The sequence below is a fragment of the Pongo pygmaeus genome, chromosome 22, assembly GCF_028885625.2.
Source record: "Pongo pygmaeus isolate AG05252 chromosome 22, NHGRI_mPonPyg2-v2.0_pri, whole genome shotgun sequence".
NCBI classification, from domain to species: Eukaryota; Metazoa; Chordata; class Mammalia; order Primates; family Hominidae; genus Pongo; species Pongo pygmaeus.
This window is the reverse complement of record NC_072395.2, coordinates 48,855,607-48,875,609: the sequence shown is the minus strand read 5'-3', so window position 1 is coordinate 48,875,609 and position 20,003 is coordinate 48,855,607. Positions and strand designations below refer to the sequence as shown.

General features: G+C 46.5%; 1 long non-coding RNA gene across 1 annotated transcript; it reads left to right on the top strand.

The window, feature by feature from the left end:
- The first annotated feature begins 10,473 nt into the window (after positions 1-10,473).
- On the top strand, positions 10,474-19,778 carry LOC134738950 (uncharacterized). Its single transcript, XR_010125248.1, has 2 exons — positions 10,474-10,553; positions 17,743-19,778. It is a non-coding gene; the product is annotated as an uncharacterized LOC134738950 (long non-coding RNA).
- Positions 19,779-20,003: the final 225 nt, after the last annotated feature.

Sequence of the window (20,003 nt, the reverse complement as noted above, 5' to 3'; positions counted from 1 at the left end):
GCTGATGCATGCTGCGCCTTGGGACTGGGCCTGAGAAGGGAGGAGGAGTTATTCACTACCCACCGCCGGACCCCCCCCCCCGCCCCCCTTCCCCCGGCCCCGCGACTCCCCACTCCCCCTGCCTCCCCACTCCCCCCGCCTCTCCACTCCCCCGCCTCCCCCTCCCCACTCCCCCTGCCTCCCCACTCCCCCTGCCTCCCCACTCCCCTGCCTCCCCACTCCCCCGCCTCCCCCTCCCCCCTTCTCCCTGCCTCCCCACTCCCCCTGCCTCCCCACTCCCCCGCCTCCCCCTCCCCCCTTCTCCCTGCCTCCCCACTCCCCCGCCTCCCCACTCCCCCACCTCCCCCTCCCCCCTTCTCCCTGCCTCCCCACTCCCCCTGCCTCCCCACTCCCCCGCCTCCCCCTCCCCCCTTCTCCCTGCCTCCCCACTCCCCCTGCCTCCCCACTCCCCCGCCTCCCCCTCCCCCCTTCTCCCTGCCTCCCCACTCCCCCTGCCTCCCCACTCCCCCGCCTCCCCCTCCCCCCTTCTCCCTGCCTCCCCACTCCCCCTGCCTCCCCACTCCCCCGCCTCCCCCTCCCCCCTTCTCCCTGCCTCCCCACTCCCCCTGCCTCCCCACTCCCCCGCCTCCCCCTCCCCCCTTCTCCCTGCCTCCCCACTCCCCCTGCCTCCCCACTCCCCCGCCTCCCCACTCCCCCGCCTCCCCACTCCCCCCGCCTCCCCACTCCCCCCGCCTCCCCACTCCCCCGCCTCCCCACTCCCCCCGCCTCCCCACTCCCCCCGCCTCCCCACTCCCCCCGCCTCCCCACTCCCCCCGCCTCCCCACTCTCCCGCCTCCCCACTCCCCCGCCTCCCCACTCCCCCGCCTCCCCACTCCCCCGCCTCCCCCTCCCCCCTTCCCCCTGCCTCCCCCTCCCCCCGCTTCCCCACTCCCCCGCCTCCCCACTCCCCCTGCCTCCCCACTCCCCCGCCTCCCCACTCCCCCGCCTCCCCCTCCCCCCTTCCCCCTGCCTCCCCCTCCCCCCGCTTCCCCACTCCCCCGCCTCCCCACTCCCCCTGCCTCCCCACTCCCCCTGCCTCCCCACTCCCCCTGCCTCCCCACTCCCCCGCCTCCCCCTCCCCCCTTCCCCCTGCCTCCCCCTCCCCCCGCTTCCCCTCCGCTGCCTCCCCCGGCAATTCCGCCTCCCCCTCCACCGCTGCCTCCCCCACTGCCTCCCCCAACCCCCTCCCGCCCCCACCACCGGCACCAGCTTCCAAGCCCCGGGTAAAGTCTTTCACTTTCTAAACTGCTGCCCTTCTAGCGCTGATGCTGGACTGAAGCTTCCTGCAGGCTGGGATCCTGTCTGCATATCTCGCAATGTGTTCCCAGGACCAGGCGTAGTTTCTGGTAAAAACTCAAGGAATATTTGTTGAATGAATTAATGAATGAATAATGATGATGATTCATACCAGAGTTGCCTATAAATAAGCATACGGTGAACCCAGTGAACAAGTCATTTTCACTTGGAAATTGGACGTCAATATACTGCTCACTGTAAATATTCCTTACTGAAGTAAAATGTCATCAGATTACCAGTAAGAGAATGTAGTTAATGTTCCTATATTTTGCTTTTTTTGGGTCAATCATTTGGTAACAGCAATTAGAAAAGAAATTGGAGAGTACAGGGCCTGTCTGTGGAAGTTCTTCAGAACCTCAGTGCCATTGTCAAGAGAAAATGACGTGAGTTTTTTGCACTTCAGAGGAGGTGTTAACAATGAGTGCTTTCCCAATTCGATGCCATCACCAGCCATATTTGTGTTGAATCAGGTGCCTTATGGTAAAATATGTCATAAGTATACAAATACTTTTCCTGAAAAGTCTGTACTATGCGCTATTTCTTTTTGTGTTTCACTCACAACTATGTCTTCTTTTCTATCATCACACTTGGCTAATGATTGTTAGTAGATATTAGTCACCATAACTCTCCAGCATTGGAGAAGCTTAAAGAGAAAACTTTCTGGCTCACGCCTGTAATCCCAGCACTTTGGGAGGCTGAGGAGGGCAGATCACCTGAGGTTGGCAGTTCGAGACCAGCCTGACCAACATGGAGAAACCTTGTCTCTACTAAAAATACAAAATTAGCTGGCCGTGGTGGCGCATGCCTGTAATCCCAGCTATTCGGGAGGCTGAGGCAGGAGAATCGCTTGAACCTGGGAGGTGGAGGTTGCAGTGAGCCAAGGATCACGCCATTGCACTCCAGCCTAGGCAACAAGAGCGAGACTCTGTCTCAAAAAACAAACAAACAAACAAAAAAACAAAAAACAAAAAAAAGAGAGATAAGTTCCATGGGAGGTGGCACGCATTGGATGAAAGTGTAGTTATATAAAGAAATATGACTTAAAAGAAAGTAATCCAATGCTGGAAGCAAGGAGAAAATAATAAAGGATAAAAAGATAAATGGGAAATCTGAGCTAATGGTATTGGTTGGGCTAAGAAGGCACCAGCATATTTTCACCTTGATGGTGTCAGTTGTGGAGTGCCTGGTAGAAATTTTGTGAGCTGCCAGAAAGGCTGTGCACTATACCCTTCAGAAAAATCTATCAGTAGGGATGAGTTAAATCTGTCATGGGCATGTAGTTTAACACAATTTAGGACAATTTAGTTCCAGGACCTTACCTCTCCCTTAAATGATCACATGTTATAGACTGCCTCTTGGCCCATTTGCAAAAGAGGTATTTGTTAGCCCATTTGCAAAAGAGGTATTTTTACGTTAGCCTATTTGCAAAAGAGGTATTTGTCAATCCTTATGGAGTTTTATAGTCATGTACCTTGATGAAGAAAAATATTAAGAACCATGGGCCAATGGCGATTTAGTGCCAGAAACCAGGAATCTCCATCAGCTAGTCACTTTTGATGATTTACACAGATTTTACACATGTTGGATTAAGTGCCTTCTGGATTATGTCTCACTGTTTATAAAACAGTAATTGCTTTTAAGTTTAGCAGCAGCAGATTTTTGGATCATAAGGATATTGAGTGAAAAGCTCTCATACGTTATTTATTAAATGCTGTATCCACATTTTTTTTCTCCCATCAGAAGCTAAATACAAGTGGTTTCTAAGACATGTATTTTGACATACTTTATCATTTGGATATAAGATGAATGTCCAAGCGTTTCTGATTGAATGGAAGTCCCTTTCAATTATATAAAAAAGTAAAGACTAGAAATAGTATCATCTTCTCCCATGCATATGGGATTTTATTTTATATATAGTTGATTTATTTTAGAGGTATGGTTTAACCCATGGTATTTGTACATTGATATGTTATGGATCAAGTTGTAACAGAGTAATACCTTAAACCCCTCCACCATTCTACAGAGTTTTATTTTATTTTATTTTATTTATTTATTTTTTTTGAGACAGAGTCTCGCTCTGTCAGCCAGGCTGGAGTACAGTGGCCCAATCTCGGCTCACTGCAAGCTCCGCCTCCTGGGTTCACACCATTCTCCTGCCTCAGATTTTATTTTATTTTTGAGACGGAGTCTTGCCCTGTCATCCAGGCTGGAGTGCAGTGGTGTGATCACGGCTCACTACAGCCTCCTCCTCCCCAGCTCAAGAAATTCTCCCACCTCAACCTCTTGAGTAGCTGGGCCCACAGGTGCATGCCACCATGCCTGGACAATTTGTTTTAGGTTTTTAGTAGAGATGAGGTCTCACTATGTTGCCCAGGCTGGTCTTGAACTCCTGGGCTCAAGCAGTCTTCCTGCCTCGACCTCCCAAAGTGCTGGGATTACAGGTGTGAGCTGCCACCCGGCCTCTTCAGAGTCTTAATAATTGACTCTGTTAATATTTCTGGGATATCCTCTATCATGAACTGAATTGCATTCTCACAGAATTCATGTTGAAGTCCTAACCCCCCAATGTGACTGCATTTGGGAAAAGAGCATTTAAGAAGATAATTAAGATTAAATGTGGTCATAAGGGTGGTGTCCTCATAAGAAGGCAGTGGGCCAGAGGTGGTGGCTCATGCCTGTAATCCCAACACTTTGGGAGGCCGAGGTGGGTGGATCATGAGGTCAGGAGTTCGAGACCAGCCTGACCAACATGGTGAAACCCTGTCTCTACTAAAAATATAAAGATTAGCCGGGCGTGGTGGTGTGCGCCTGTAATCCCAGCTACTCAGGAGGCTGAGGCGGGAAAATCATTTGAACCTGGGAGGCGGAGGTTGCAGTGAGCTGAGATCACACCATTGCACTCCAGCCTGGGTGACAGAGTGAGACTCTGTCTAAAAAAAAAAAAAGAAAGGAGTGACACCAGGGTGTACATGCACAAAGGGGTGACCTTGCGAAGACGCAGCGAGAAGGTGGCTATCAGCAAGCCAAGGATAGAGTCCGCAGGAGAAAACAAACCCATAGACACCTTGATCTTGTACTTTCAGTCTTCAGAACTGTGAGAAAATTAATGTCTGTTGTTGAAGCCACCTAGTCTATGGTATGTTGTTATGGCAGCCTCAGCAAACTAACAGATCCTCTTTCTCAGGGAGTAAGAATTGGGCCAGAGTTGTAAATCCAAGGACTCAGGAAATGCCAAGAGATCAAAGCCACTGTGCACTTAATACCTTACCCTACTGAAAACACCTTTTCCTTCCAGTCATTTGAATAATAAAAAAAAAAACCCACTGGAATTGGAATGATCAAAGTGAGTATATGTAAAAGCTGAGAGGTAGAAGGAAGTTTGTCTTCTAAGGTGGGTGAGTGAAACCTAGAACTGTTAGCACTGGCTGGCAGGCTCTGCGGGGTCCCCTTCAGTCGTCCTCAAATAACTAGTTATTGGTTTGGTCAGCAGGTGCTACATATATGACTGACACAGAGATTCCAAACCTACGTAAAGGCAAGCATAGAAAAAGCGCAAATGAGAAATTTTTATGGAAAAATCAGAGAAAATCCATAAAGGGTCTTCTTTAGTCTATACTGCTACTCTCAGTGAGCACATCTGTTGTGATAGGAGTGGTCAAGACACAGTTGGAGACAAGCGTGCTTCCTGGAAGCCTCAAATGCACCAGGCCATCCTGCTGACCAACCACCTCACAAGTGTTCACAAGCATTCACTCATTAGCCTCCAACACTCCCAAGAAGGCGCTGAGCATCTTCGTCCTCATTTTTCCTACTTTACCACTTCTTGTCTGTCTGGTGAACTGCTGAGAGGCTCAGCAAATTGCCCAGTGTTGGCTCCCAATAAGACTCCTCCACACCCTGCAGCATCGACCTAGATTCCCCACCCCCACCGAAGTGTCTTCTGGACGCTGCAGATCCCACAGTCAGTCCATTTACCTGTAGCTCTGCAAATCTGGTCCTATTCCCAAAACAACATTACTTGATATTTAAGAAGCGACCGGAATTCTTAGTTATTTTTACTTGCAATTTCAAGGCTTTTTCCTTTCTCCAAATCTCCTTGGGCTATAAATTAATCTTAGTCAAAACATGCTTTTAAGAGAAGGGGACTCAAAGTGGGACAATGACTTGTTCTTTTTGAAATTGCAGATAATTTAACAGGGAATAACCTTTGAAGAGGAAATATGACCTGCGCAGAACATCGCAGTGGGATTTAAGGAGGCTCTATGTCTGAAAGCCTCATCTCAAAGAAGGCAGGTATTTGGTTTCAAATTATCAAAACAGCCTTGTACTCTTCTTGGAGTTATTTTGACATCCAAATAATAGTTCTGGCATTTCTTTCACAGTGTAAATCAATAACATTGACTTAGTGCGTTCTTTCCTCTTATTTTCATTCCTTACTCTTTTATAGACTTAAATCAAGTATTAATAATTATTTTAAGCCTTAGCTTAGGTTTGGTATCTTGCCACTTAGTGATGGAGGAGGCACCTCCCCCCTCTCCCCTTCCTTTTACCAGTTGCCCAGCTCTTCCAGAATATTCTCTTCTTGGGATAAAGACTACATTCATCGTCAAAGGCAGATAAGTAGATTTAGTGGTCGCCTTTGACACATCTCTTTTTCTTCTTTTCCAGTTCTCACAATCTTAGAATGCAACACTTTCCTCCTTTTTTTCTTTAATCACAGCCTCTTATCATGAATTCCTCCGTGGTCTCTCCCCATTTCTGAAGGATGACCTCAGAATCAGCTGATGCTTGTTGCAGTGGCACTTCTTGGGCCTCACCCCAGACTCAAAGAATTGGAATCTCTGGGGATGAGGACCTAGTGGTGCAGCTTTAACAAGCACACAGAGATGCTTACAGCAAGAACATGTGGGAAGCCCTTCCTCACACCTTCCTGGCTTTCCAGTTCCCTCCATTCCAGTTAAACTCAAAGTAGTTATTGAATTCTTACATGCGACCTTCTGATATGGATATTACTGCATTTTCAACAATATTCACACAAGCTCCAAAGTCCTCGTGATTGACTTTCAGACTCTGCAGGATGTGGGGGTAGTATAGTGGGGAGGAGGCAGAGAGACATAAAAGGGGGTAGGAGGGGCTTGGAGGTCAGTCAAACCTAGGTTACATTTCCAATCCAGCTGCATAACTAGCTGAATGACCTTGGGTGAGTGATTTCACTTTGTGAAACTCAGATTTCTCTAAGTGGGGGTGATAATCTATCATGCAGAGTTGTTTCAGGGCTGTTTAGGAGGTTTAAATGAAAGAATGCATGTAGAGTTAGGAGGTGCTACTATGTGACAATTTTTTTTTTTTTTTTTTGGGATGGAGTCTCACTCTGTTGCTCAGGCTGGAGTGCCATGGCATGATCTTGGCTCACTGCAACCTCCGCCTCCAGGGTTCAAGTGAGTCTCCTGCCTCAGTCTCCTGCGTAGCTGGGATTATAGGCACCTGCCACCTCATCCTGTTAATTTTTTGTCTTTTTAATAGAGATGGAATTTCACCAAGTCGGCCAGGTTTGTCTTGAAATCCCGACCTCAGGTGATCCACCAGCCTCGGCCTTCCAAAGTGGTGAGATTACAGGCATGAACCAGCGCGCCCAGCCTATGTGACAACTTTTATTGCCCTTTAGTTTATTTCTTTTGTTTTTTTCATTCCTATACTTCTATTTCTTGGTTGTCTTAGCTCCTTGTCTTTTTTCCATATTATCCGCTTGGGTAAACTTAAGGTCTTATCTTAGCATCTTCTTTTTCAGAAACTCATCTCTAAAGTGATTTCAGCTTATTCATACCTTTTATGCTTGACCTTGTTAGGTTAACCGTGTAGAAATCCCTCAGGCGGGGAGTCCCCAGTAGATATCTGCTGTTTTGGTGTGTTTAGCATTTCTTCCTCCAGTAACAGCACCTCTCTTCACCTTTGAGGTCCTGCTGGTCCTCCCCTAACTTGAGTGGTTGTGGGGGGCTGGCTAGCTGAATGGGCACCTGACACAGGGTGTGCCATTTATGGTGCCACGTGCTTCCCACCGTGGTGATTGGTCCTGGAGTTGTCAGGTAATGCAAACAGGGCCAATCAGCGTCATTCCCCATAGTTTTCTACATTGGACTTGTTGGTGGAACTTGCTTTTGTTTCTGGAGCTCCAGGTCCCCTAGAGCTCTAAGACTTCTTTGGTCTGCTGATACTTGCTTGGGGCAGTGGGGCGGGGGGTGGGGGGTGGCAGTGAAAGTGAGGAGGGAAGGCAGCCTCTGTTGCCTCCTGGACTTTAGGTGTGCTGGGGCTTACCCCTCTCTTGCTGCTAGGGAAACACCTTCCAATCTCTGCTTTTCTGGAGGCGCTCCCTCTTCAGAGATGCTGAGTGCTGGCTCCCAAGAATTTACAGCTCTCTTAATTGTTTGTATTGTACATCCTTTTTCTTCCCCAAATCATGTACACACTGTCAGTGTGGTTGAGCCTGAGGGCAGCATTCAGGCAGAGTCGTACCTAGAATTACCGTTTCCCTCTATCCCGCAGGTCCTGTTGGTGAATCTGACACGTCAGGTTCAACCTTTATCCAGCACAGTAGGCTCTGTCCCAGGGACTGTCATAGTCTCCTCTATTCCCACCTTCTGTGGGCTTCCCCTCCTTGGCACTGTTCTACCTGCTCCTCGGCTCAACAGAGATTCCAGTAATTTGGGGGGAGGTTTCTGGACCCCATGGTAATTAGTGGATGCCATGCATGTGGGTGGGTCTTTCACCTCCACAAGCTTCATCTACAGCCTAGACAAGATTCCTGCTGCACATATCATTAGAACTGTGCAAAAGTGTGTACACAACATTCAAGTATGGGAATAGTTAATAATCAAGGGATCATTAGTAGGTGCAAATTCAGCAATTTCAATTCTATTGAATTGGTGAAAGTTTCAATGGGATGTGGTAGAAATAGGAGGAGGCAGGAATCAAGGTCCACATGTAGTTCTTTTGTCTCTGCCATTGAGTAGCTATGACTTTAGACAAGTCAGGAAGTTCCTTCTTTCCACAATTTCGTCAATGGCAAAATGGCAACTGTAAATTATGAATGATTCCATGACAGTGGTTTTAAGTGGAAATTTAGTGGCCCATGGCTGGATTTTGAACCGTCTACTCAGGTCCCACAGTGCTGAGGGCGTGCTCCTTGGTACTCAGGATTTCTGAGACCTCAGTGCCTGCTGCTGAAACGTTTGCATTAGGATGGTTCCCCCCTCCTTCCGTGGTTGTTTGGATCACTGGGGCAAGCTGGGTAAATCAGCTTTCCTGGGCACTTAGAATTGGGTCTCAGAAATCCTGAGTACCAAGGAGCACGCAAAAATCCAGAAGTCATGGAGTGGCCATAGGTATTCCTTAGAGCTACAAGATGGTCTTTTTCTACCCTATGAAGTGAAGTAAACAATGAAGTTCTGGAGAAAGTAGTTGTACAAAGAGATGTGGAGTTAAGAGGCAGAGAGCTCGTGGATTTCCAAGTCCCCCAGTTGCTCATGAGGTCTCCTTATCCTCGGGTTCCATGAAGCACCCCCGCATCCTTCTCACAAATTTCATTTTCTGATCAAGGTAGCCCAAATTGGTTTTCATTACTTGTTTTGCAAAGAGCCTTGACTAAGATAATCTCTACTGTTCCATACTAGCATCCAAAGTTGGGGTGGTCCTTAGCAAATGCTTATGCTAAGAAGATTCCTAAAATAAGAAAAATCATTCAATCTATTTTGAACATTTATGGAAAGAATAATGATCATAAATAAATATATCCTAAAAGTGCTTGAAGTGGGAAGTACGATGTTTTCCTATTCCTTTCCAGCAAGATCTAAAATCATCTCACCAGAAATCAGGAGAACAGATTCCCAAAATAAACACGAGGCCATCAACCAATCTTTTGCAAAAAGGGTTGCTTCAGTTTATTTAAAAATTTATAATAATTACAAAAATAATAAGACATGGCTCATGTACTGCTACTATCTTTTAATGGAACAACATTGGTTATTTAGTCCTAGAGTCTCATAACAAGTCAACTGAATGTTTATTGTGTTTGAATGAGTCTCCAGGAAGCTGCAAGAGAGGTATACAGTGGATGCTTAGGTTTCGGACCTCTTTTTTTTTTTTTAAAGACCATTGTTTTTCTACTCCCTTTCCCTTTTTTAGTAGTTAGTCTTATACTGGAAAATATAACTTTCTATGATGATACAAATGTTTTATATCTGTGCTGCCCAATATGGTAGTTACTAACCACATGTGGCTTTTGAGCACTTGATATATGTGGTTAGCATGACTGCAGAGCTGAATTTTAAATGTTATTTCAGTTTAATGAACTAAAGTTTAAATTGAAATAGCTACATATGGCTAATGACTACTGAGTTAGACAGTGCACATTTAGTCAGTACACCCTAATTTTTGTTGTTGGTGTTGTTAAGACTTCATTTGTGGGAGCTAAGCTATGAGGATGCAAAGGCATAAGAATAATACATTGGACTTTGGGGACTCAGGGGGGAAAGGCTGGGAGGGGGGTGAGGATAAAAGACTACACATTGGGTACAGTGTACACTGCTTGGCTGATGGGTGCACCAAAATCCCAGAAATCACCACTTAAGAACTTATTCATGTAACCAAACACCACCTGTTCCCCAAAAACCTATTGAAATAAAAAAATAAATAAAAAAAGACTTCATTTGTGATGTTTGGCAGGGTTTTACAGTGGTTTGAATTACTCATCTGATTTCTCTTAATTCTCTCATTTCCCACTTCAAGAAGATCCACGACCGTGAAGCTGGCTGTATCACCTTTTAAGCACATTTGATTTTGTTCTTTGGGTAAAGCTCTGCCCCAGTTCTTGTTTATTTTAGATGGGGGTTCTGTGGTTGTGTGTGGGCGAATTGTGGCTTTTTATGATAATGCTGGCATTCACAAAACACACCTGATGCTGAGGGCAGTCAAATGTAACCTGGAAGGAAGGGTATTTGCTTATCTTTCAACTTGTTTGAAGACTAAACCACAGCCATGTTGGGATAAAAGAGCCTGGTGAGATAGTAGCAGCAAACTCTAGGGAGAACTCCTCATGGCTCACCACAAAAACCTCAATGTTGATATGCACTTTTTTTCCTTTATAGACCTTAATGACAGACTTTCCTGGGTCTCGGTTGCTGTGAAGAGGTTACTTGAGGCGGGGAGTAGTATATTTACTACAGGTAAGTATTCCTGCAGTTGCCCTCTTTATTTAAAAAATAAACTCGTAGCAACCCTTTCCACAAGAGGTGAGTTGACAGCCTCATGCTCTGCCTAGGTAGCCTGTTCTCCTGGTTCCTGGTAAAATGGGTTCAAGTTCAAGCCAACTGGATCCAGAGCTGGGAGTCTTTTGAGATATGACTGAATGCATTGGTTCAAAGACAGTAAGGCTGTTCAAAGATAGATGACGACACATTTGATTGAGATAGTTGAGAAGGTGTCCCTTCTATTGTTTCTGATTGGGTTTCTCCGTTAGAGACTTGAGTGATCTTTCAATTTCCTGCCTTGTGCCCTGCTGAGAAGCAGCCCTGGTCTCTAATGGCTGGATCATTTTGTCTTGTGCACCTTGTGACATCTGTGACTATAACTATCCACAGGCCTGGCAAAGCCAGTCAATCATCTGTGGATGTTATCCACAGGCCTGGCAAAGCCAGTCAATCTGTGGATGTTATCCACAGGACTTTTCTTCTCCTATCTTCCTGAAAAGGGGAGGGAAAGCATCCTTCTCTGCACTTTGGCCATCCGATGCCTGAACTGCCTGAGGTTGAAGGGAGATTTGTTTATTGGTGTGGTGAGTGGTTAAGTCAGCCTCCCGAGGAGGGCTGGGGCCCAGATGCAGGAAAGCAGATAGGTTGAAGTCTGGGGCCACCTTCTGCTATTGTCACCATAGGTACCCTTATCAGGAGAGTCCGAGAAGACCTTCCTGCCCTCCTGATTAACCAGCGTCTGTTCAGTGTGCTTATTGCACCACTTGCTTGCTCAGTGGTCCACGTGGCTACTGCTTAGGGAAGTGCTGGGTCAGGTCAGTGAGTCAGGTAGGTGTTGGCATTCGTGGAATAAGCCAGTCACACAGAGTCCTCTGCCGGTGAATGTTCACCTCAGTCCAAGCAAACTCTTATGGAGAGCCAGGAGCAAACAGCCACTGGACTCGACTCCGGGTTGAGTTGGCCTGGAGGCCATCTTCGTGAAGTCCCTGGACATGGCAGGGTTTCTGATTGGTGGGGCTCAGATATGAGAGTTGTGGTGTGTGAGGTGAGGTGTGTGCTGGGGTGTGTGAGAGCTGGGGTGTGTGTGAGTTTGGGGCGTTTGTGAGTTGGGGTGTGTGAGAGTTGAAGTGAGTGGGTTGGAGTGTGTGTGAGTTGAGGTGTGAGTTGGGGTGTGTGAGAGTTGAGGTGTGAGTTGGGGTGTGTGAGAGTTGAGGTGTGTGAGTTGGGGTGTGTGTGAATTGGGGTGTGTGAGCTGGAGTATGTGTTAGTTGAGGTGTGAGCTGGGATGTGTGTGAGTGGGGTGTGTGAGAGGTCGTTTGTTGAGGTGTGTGCTGTGAGAGTTGGGGTGTGTGTGAGAGTTGAGGTGTGTGACTTGAAGTGAGTTGGGGTGTGTGAGAGCTGGGGTGTATGTGAGTTGGGGTGTATATAAGTTGGAATGGTGTGAGTTGAGGTGTGAGTTGGAGTGTGTGAGAGTTGAGGTGTGTATCAGTTGGGATGTGTGTGACAGTTGGGGTGTGTGTGAGTTGGGTCGTCTCTTGGGGTGTGTGCTGTGAGAGTTGTGGTATGTGTGAGAGTTGGGGTGTGTGAGTTGCAGTGTGTGTGAGAGCTGGGGTGTGTGTGAGAGTTGAGGTGTGAGTTGTGTGTGAGTTGGGGTGTGTGAGAGCTGGGGTGTTTGTGAATTGGGATGTGATTTGAGGTGTGTGAGAGTTGGGGTGTGTGTTGTGAGAGCTAGGGTGTGTGTGAATTTGGATGCATGTGAGAGCTGGTGTGTGAGTTGGAATGTGTGTGAGAGTTGAGGTGTGTGAGTTGGGTCATCTGATGGTTGGGGTGTGTGTTATGAGAGTTTGGGTGTGTGTGAGAGTTGAGGTGTGAATTGTGTGTGTGAGTTGAGGTATGTGAGAGTTGGGGTGTATATGAGTTGGGGTGTGTGAGAGAGTTGAGGTGTGAGTTGCCGTGTGAGTTGGGGTATGTGAGAGTTGGGGTGTGTGTGAGTTGGGGTAAGAGTTGGGGTGTGTGTGAGTTGGGTGTGAGTTGAGGTGTGAGTTACAGTGTGCGTGAGTTGGGGTATGTGAGAGTTGGGGTGTGTGTGAGTTGGGGTGTATGTGAGTTGGGGTGTGTGTGAGAGTTGTGTGTGAGAGGGTGTGTGTGAGTTGGGGTGTATGTGAGTTGGGGTGTGTGTGAGTTGGGGTGTATGTGAGTTGGGGTGTGTGAGAGTTGAGGTGTGAGTTGCAGTGTGTGTGAGTTGGGGTGTGTGTGAATTGGGGTGTGTGTGAGAGTTGAGGTGTATGAGAGCTGGGTCATCTGATAGTCGGGGTGTGTGTTGTGAGAGTTGGGGTATATGGGAGAGTTGGGGTGCATGTTGTGTGAAGCTTGGGCATTGTGGTGGGTGTTGTGTGTGTGTGAGGCATTGAACAGTAAGGGAGCCTTGGCAGCCTCTGAGACAGCCCCCTGAGCCCCAGCTTGAACCAGAAGGGCCGGGCCCATCACCTTCAGGTGGACTTGGGCAGTAACCCCGCAATAGGGAAACAACAGTCTTTTGGGATGCGCCATTCACTTCTATTTGTCTGTTTGGGAAGCTGTGAGAAAGGGCTGCAAACTCCAACAAATGTGTGTACACTTGTGCTAATAGCAGCATTATTCACCATAGCTGAGAGGTGGAAGCAGCCCAGGTGTCCATCGATGGGGGAATAAATACAGAGAATGCTGCATGGCGGTAGATAGACCAGCGCAACACCCAGCCTGGAAAGGAAAGGAATTTGGATACAGGGATGAACCTCGGGGACATTATACTAAGTGAAAGGAGTCAGTTACAGAAGGACAACTACTGTATGATTCCACTTATACGAGGTCTCTAGAGTAGTCGAATTCGTAGAGACAGAGGTAGAACCGTGGTTGCCAGGGGCTGGGGCGACGGGGAATGGGGAGTTAGTGTTTAATGGGGCAGAGTTGCAGTTTTGCAAGATGAAAAGAGTTCTGGAGATGGTGGTGAAGATGGCTGCACACGCATGTGAATGTACTTAACACTGCCGAGCTGTAGACTTAAAAATGGTGAAGATGGTAAATTTTATGTGACGTGTATTTTAGCCATTGCAGGGTGGCTGTTCCATTCCCTACTACTAAGCCTGATGGTTTATTTTGGCTGCTAGCACTTGGGGTGCACTCTTTGCTCCCCTTAGCCTCTGCCCAGGGAGGAGTGCTCCCAAAATCTCTAACAGGAGGAGAAATGAGATCACACTGGCCTAGCATCAGGGAAACATCAGTCTGGTTCGGCACACTGGAAACAATTCAGTACACGAGCCTCCCAAGTGGCTACGAACTGCACACCCAGAACGAGGTTAAATAAAACAAAATGGAATCGTAGGCTGAGTTGGAAAACAGTTATTTCCCCCAGGTTACTAGGCTTTACCTTCCTAGATGCAATAGGCGCTGGCCCAAGTTGGCTTTTAACTCTGGCTCTGTGAGGTGGTGGGGCTGAGCTTTTTTTTTTTTTTTTTCTTTTTTCAGACGGAGTCTCACTCTGTAGCCCAGGCTGGAGTGCAGTGGCGCGATCTTGGCTCACTGCAACCTCCGCCTCCCCAGACTTAAGCGATTCTCCTGCCTCAGCCTCCTGAGTAGCTGCGACCACAGCTGCACACCACCATGCCCAGCTAATTTTTGTCTTTTTGGGAGAGACGGGGTTTCACCATGTTGGCCAGGTAGTCTTGAATTCCTGACCTCAGATGATCTGCCCGCCTTGGCCTCCCAAAGCACTGGGATTACAGGTTTGAACCATGGTGCCTGGCCTGGAGCCAAGCATTTTAATCCCCATTGGCGAAAACGAAACTGGCATCAGTGAGGGACAGTGATGCTCCATCTCCCTCCTCACTCTCCTGCTCTGTCCCCCAAGGCCACCTCTGTTTGCACTGGGAAAATGCAGATGTGTGAACAGAAGCCTGGACAACAGGAGCTTCTTTCTCCTCATGGATGCAGTCAGGAGTCTGGCCAGGCCAGCACCCGGGCTCTGGTGGGAGACTCAGCCTCCTGCCTCCTCAGTGGGCCTGGTATTTGAGCCCCTATTTCTCCACCGGGGCGCAGATCATATTCCAGAGTCCCTTCAAGGCGCTGCTCACCGTCAAATCCTTTGATATTTTGACTTAAACCAGTATCCCATTGGAGCCGCCAATGGAAGCAACAGCTGAGGACCTTTGTGTACAGTCCTCTCATCTCACGTTTCTGGGTGGATTTCTTTTTGGAGACAGTGTTTGAGAATCACCTTTGAAATGAGCATTTATCTGCTTAGGGACTATTCTCTTTGGACTGTCAGAATAAGAACAAGCGTAACTCTCTGAAATCCTGTTTCCGTAGTCCTAGGCCTACTCCAAAGGAGGAAAGGAATCTCCCCCACCCGCACCCGGGGAGCTATGCTTTATCTCATTTTTCCCAAAGACTAGCACGGCAATTCTCATTTGCTTCTTTCACTTCCCTACGGAATGGCTGGCCTGACTCATCGCACTGTTCTCCTGGTTCTGCCCCTTGCTCTCCAAGTCTCAGTTTCCTCTTCTGTAAATTGGGTACAATAGCTCAGGATGGCTGAGAGTTTAACTGAGTTTTTTTTTTTTTGACGGAGTCTCACTCTGTTGTCCAGGCTGGAGTGCAGTGGCATGATCTCGGCTCACTGCAACCTCTGCCTCCCCGGTTCCAGTGATTCTCCCGCCTCAGCCTCCTGAGTAGCTGGGATTATAGGCGTGCGCCACCACGCCTGGCTAATTTTGTATTTTTAATAGAGACAGGGTTTCTCCATGTTGGTCAGGCTGGTCTCGAACTCCCGACCTCAGGTGATCTGCCTGCCTTGGCCTCCTAAAGTGCTGGGATTACAGGCATGAGCCAGTGCACCTGTCTGTAAGTGAGTTTCTATAGGTGAAAGTGCTGTATCGATTTGAAACTGTTACGCCAATGGGCATTACTCTCCTGCTAAAAACCCATGAGAAGATGGGTGGTTTGTCTCCCTCTGAACTTGCTGCCTGGCAGGGAGACTATGTCTTAATCGTGCTGCCATATTAAAAACATTAATAACGAAGATCATTTCTCTCTCCTTTCGGCCTTCTTTCCCTCTGCCCCCGTTTCTGTCTTGGTGATCATGCAAATTGATTTTCATTTCTTTTTCTCTCTCCTAGCCTCACTGTCAGGAGAGGTTCGTCAAAGCTGTTTCTCCTTGAATATCTGTTATTTGCCATTGCCTTCACATGAGTCAGTGGAAGGTCATGCTTTAAGCCTGTGAAGGTGTTGGAGAGCTAGACAGCCTTTGTCTTCTGACCCACAGAGACTGATGTGAATTTAAAGGCAGATTTTTTTGGCTTTGTTTATTTATTTTTTTGAGATGAAGTTTTGCTCTTGTTGCCCAGGCTGGAGTGCAGTGGCACGATCTCGGCTCACTGTAACCTCTGCCTCCCAGGTTCAAGTGATTCTCCTGCCTCAACCTCCCGAGTAGCTGGGATTATAGGCATGCACCACCACACCCACCTAATTTTTTGTATTTTTAGTAGAGACGAGGTTTGACTATGTTGGCCAGGCTGGTCTCAAACTCCTGACCTCAGGTGAGCCACCCACCTTGGTCTCCCAAAGTGCTGGGATTATAGGCGTGAGCCACCGCGCCTGGTCTTTGGTCTTGTTTTGTTTTTCTTCCAGGGAAGGCCATCATTTGGGAAGACAAAGAGGTCCAGAGAGTGGGCTCAGTTCAGGGCTGGTGAGGGCAGCTGGGAACCACCTTCTGCTGGCTCCCTGTAACTCTGGCTCAGCTCTGCCCCTGGACGCTGAACCTCTCTTCATGCCCACAACTGCTGACCGTATTCCCAGGCTTACAGGAAAGTTAATATCTGTTCTGTGGTTTGTTGAAAAGTCCAAATCTGACTGTGTGATTCAAGCCAGTAGCGTCAAACTTTGGCCTGGGAGGGGTGGTTTTTGAGGGAAGCTTGGAGAAGTGAGAAGTTATCTAAATATTGTGACATGAGAAGTTTTTCTGTTGATTTTAATGCACTTTGCATAGTTTTCCAAGGCTCTTGGCAGCTCGACGGTGGCCTGATTCGTTGTGTAACATGAGGCTGCCATGGAGGAGGCTCAATAATACTTGGGTGTGTGGTTTGTCGTCTGGGAACCTGGGTGTGCATGCTCTGTATTTTCTTGCCAACCAGAAATCTTGAGCAAATGACCAGCTCATCAACATAACATTTCTTCCTAACACTTGATGTGCCAGCGAGTTCTTGAAAATTACTACCGTATGACAGCTTTTTGGTGGTCTCTGTGTGGAGGAGACAGAAAGGAATCAATTGTATAAAAATTGGCACCACACTTGGCATTTTGGCCGGCCGTCTCAGAAAAGTGGCTGTTGTTGTATAAGATGATCTGCTTTGTCAAGGGTGGGCGGGAGGGAACGCTGAGCTTCTAGCTCATATTGGGTAGTTGAAAGTCAACCTCCTGGAAAACATTGTTGAAATCAGGAAGCCAAGTATATTGTGGGTATGGGAAGATTGAGATGGAAGTTCCTAAGATCTAGGTGAAATCCAAGAAGCTGGTGGCAGGGAGCAAAATCTCTTTTTTTTTTTTTTTTTTAAATAGAAAAGCTCTTTGTTTTGAAATAATCGTAGATTCACAGGAAGTTGCAAAAAATATACAAGGAGATTCCATGTTTCCTTTACTTCTGTCACATCTTGCATAACTGTAGTATGAGAGGAAGTCATTAAATGAAGCCAAGTGCTTTTGAGGTAGCTAATTGACATTTCGGACAATGCAATCATAATCCTATTGTGGAGATAGCAGCAGCAAAAAAAATTTTTTTGAGCCCCTGCTATTTGTCAATATACCGAGCATTGGGAAGGTAAACAGATCAGTCCCTGTTCCTCCCTTTGGAGGGGATTACAGAACGAGCAGGGAGACTGACATTAAATAAATAATTATGCAGCTAATTCGTTAATTACTGTTGTGGTAAGTGCTATAAAATGGAAATATAGTCAAAAGAAAAAAATAATTTCATGAAAAGAGACCTTAAAAATTTCCATGAAGTTTAATCATCTTAAAATTTTCTAAACATTCTATAAGAGTGGTAACTTTAAAGTTTGCTCCTACTATAAACTTTATAATCGTGTCCTTTTTGGGAATAATTTTTCCAAATTTTCTTCTTTTTCTTTTTTAGAACTGTGAAGCCAACTATGCAGCGATGACTGTGCCCACAGATGGAAGTTTATGAGGATGTTATTAATATACGTCGAAAATTTGGCTGCAGAAAGAAAATTAGACTTCAGAAATCTGTTCTGCAATATCACCAGCAATTAAAACACGCTCCTGTCAAGGGGCACGATTCTTGAACGTTGGCTGTGTTTGATGAGACACTAACATCTTTTCGATAGCAAAGCTTCCTGCCTTTAGTTCCAGAGGGTAGCTTTGCAAACCACATTGAGAGGTCAAATGCATAAGGTTCACTCATGTGGTTCAGCAATGTGATCTAATTTGGAATCCTTAGGGTTTAAGTGAAGAGAGGAACAATTAGATTTATGTTCCCTGTTGAACTCAAGATGTGGTATCCGGGCAACTCAAGCTGAACGCACCCAAGATAGCGAACCTACCCACCTACTTGGTAAACTCTGCACAGGTGGTGGAAATAATACCTGGATAAATATCACTGGTCACTTAGGACATTTTCTTTATATCAACATTTGCTGTGGGAGGTTCTCACGTCTCCTGGCTTTTGCCAAGCAAACAGTGTACTTCAGACAAGAAGCAGGAAACAAAGGTTTGTCAGAAGGTGCTGGGAATCATTGGCCTTATCAGTGATGTGCCCAGCCAGGTTATTCGACTGATCGCCAGCTCCAGTTTGTGTGAGATGCTGTCTTGAATTAGGATACCTGTCCAAGAAGCACATAATATTTAAAAGCGCTGACTTTATGTTTGTTTAAAGGGGAGCATCTTTGTAATGTTTCATTCCTCATTGATGTTTGGTGTCAATGAGTCTTTCAAAATGTGCTTAGTATAGAAGTAAGAGCTCCACTTCCATTGCCTTGTTCTAAATAAAAAGGGGAAAGAAAGCCCCGCAAAAATCCAAAAAGCCTCAAACGTAGCTTTTCCTCCCCTTGTAGGGAAATCACAGGATCAGTTCATGTTAATCTTGATGTTAATCCTTTTGTTGAATTTCACTTTTACAATAATTTTTTTTTTTTTTTTTTGAGACAGTCTTGCTCTGTCACCCAGGCTGGAGTTCAGTGGCTCGATCTTGGCTCACTGCGACCTCCACCTCCTGGGCTCAGGTGATTGTCCTGCCTCAGCCTCCTGAATAGCTGGAATTACAGGCATGCGCCAGCACACCCGGCTAATTTTTGTATTTTTAGTAGAGACAGGGTTTTACCATGTTGGCCAGGCTGGTCTTGAACTCCTGACCTCAGGTGATCCACTTACCTGAGCCTCCCAAAGTGCTGGGATTACAAGCGTGAGCCACAGTGCCTGGCCAACTTTTGCTATCATTTTTAAATAATAATTTTTGTTATTTTTTTCAGAATGTTGGAGCTGAGATCGGGAGAATTTATTATTTTCAGTGAATGCTGGTGAGCAGGTGGGTGTCCTGTTAGACACTGGAAGCCTGGTGTTCCCTAGGCAGGCAGATGCTGCACTAACTCTTGGAGGCAGGCCCCAGTCACCTCTGTATTCCCCAGGGCCTGGCACATAAACTGTTATCAGTGGATGCTGGCTGCATTGCTGTTGAAAACTTGCAGCTGGACGATGTTGGACTTTGGAGAAGATATATCTGATTTTGAATCCTGGTTCTGCCACTCACTCATCTGAGTCCTTGAGCAAACCAGTTAACCTCTCAGCCTCGTTTTTGGTTTTTTTTTTTCACATGTAAAATGAAAAATAATAGGACCCACCACATAGAGTTGGAAAAATTAAATGAGATGATATTTAGTGCTTTCTGTGGAACCTGAGGTACGTTTACTTGTAGATTGCCTGTGTCCCCAATTAGAGTGTAAGCCCCATGTGCACAAGGATTTGTCTTATTCACTGCTGTATCCCAATGCCTGGCACAGAGCAGGTGCTCAATAACTATTTGTCAGATTAATGAATACAAATGTATTACCAATTTTTCTATGATATTACTGTAAAAAGAGAACAGTGTAAAGATTGGGAGAATGAAGACATGAGACAATTATATTGGAAAAAAATAAAATTATTGGAGAGATATTTGTGTCAATATGAGTTATCTGGATATATCAGTATTGGACATCAATTCTACTTTTAAGTATAGTTAATATTTTAGTTATGGAGTCATTCATTTTTCTGGATTATGTTTTTCAAGATTCCTGAGAGAAATTGACTTACCGCTTTTAAAATCTTTAATTGATATACATATATATATATATTTTTTTTTAGACAGAGTTTCACTCTGTTGCCCAGGCTGGAGTGGTG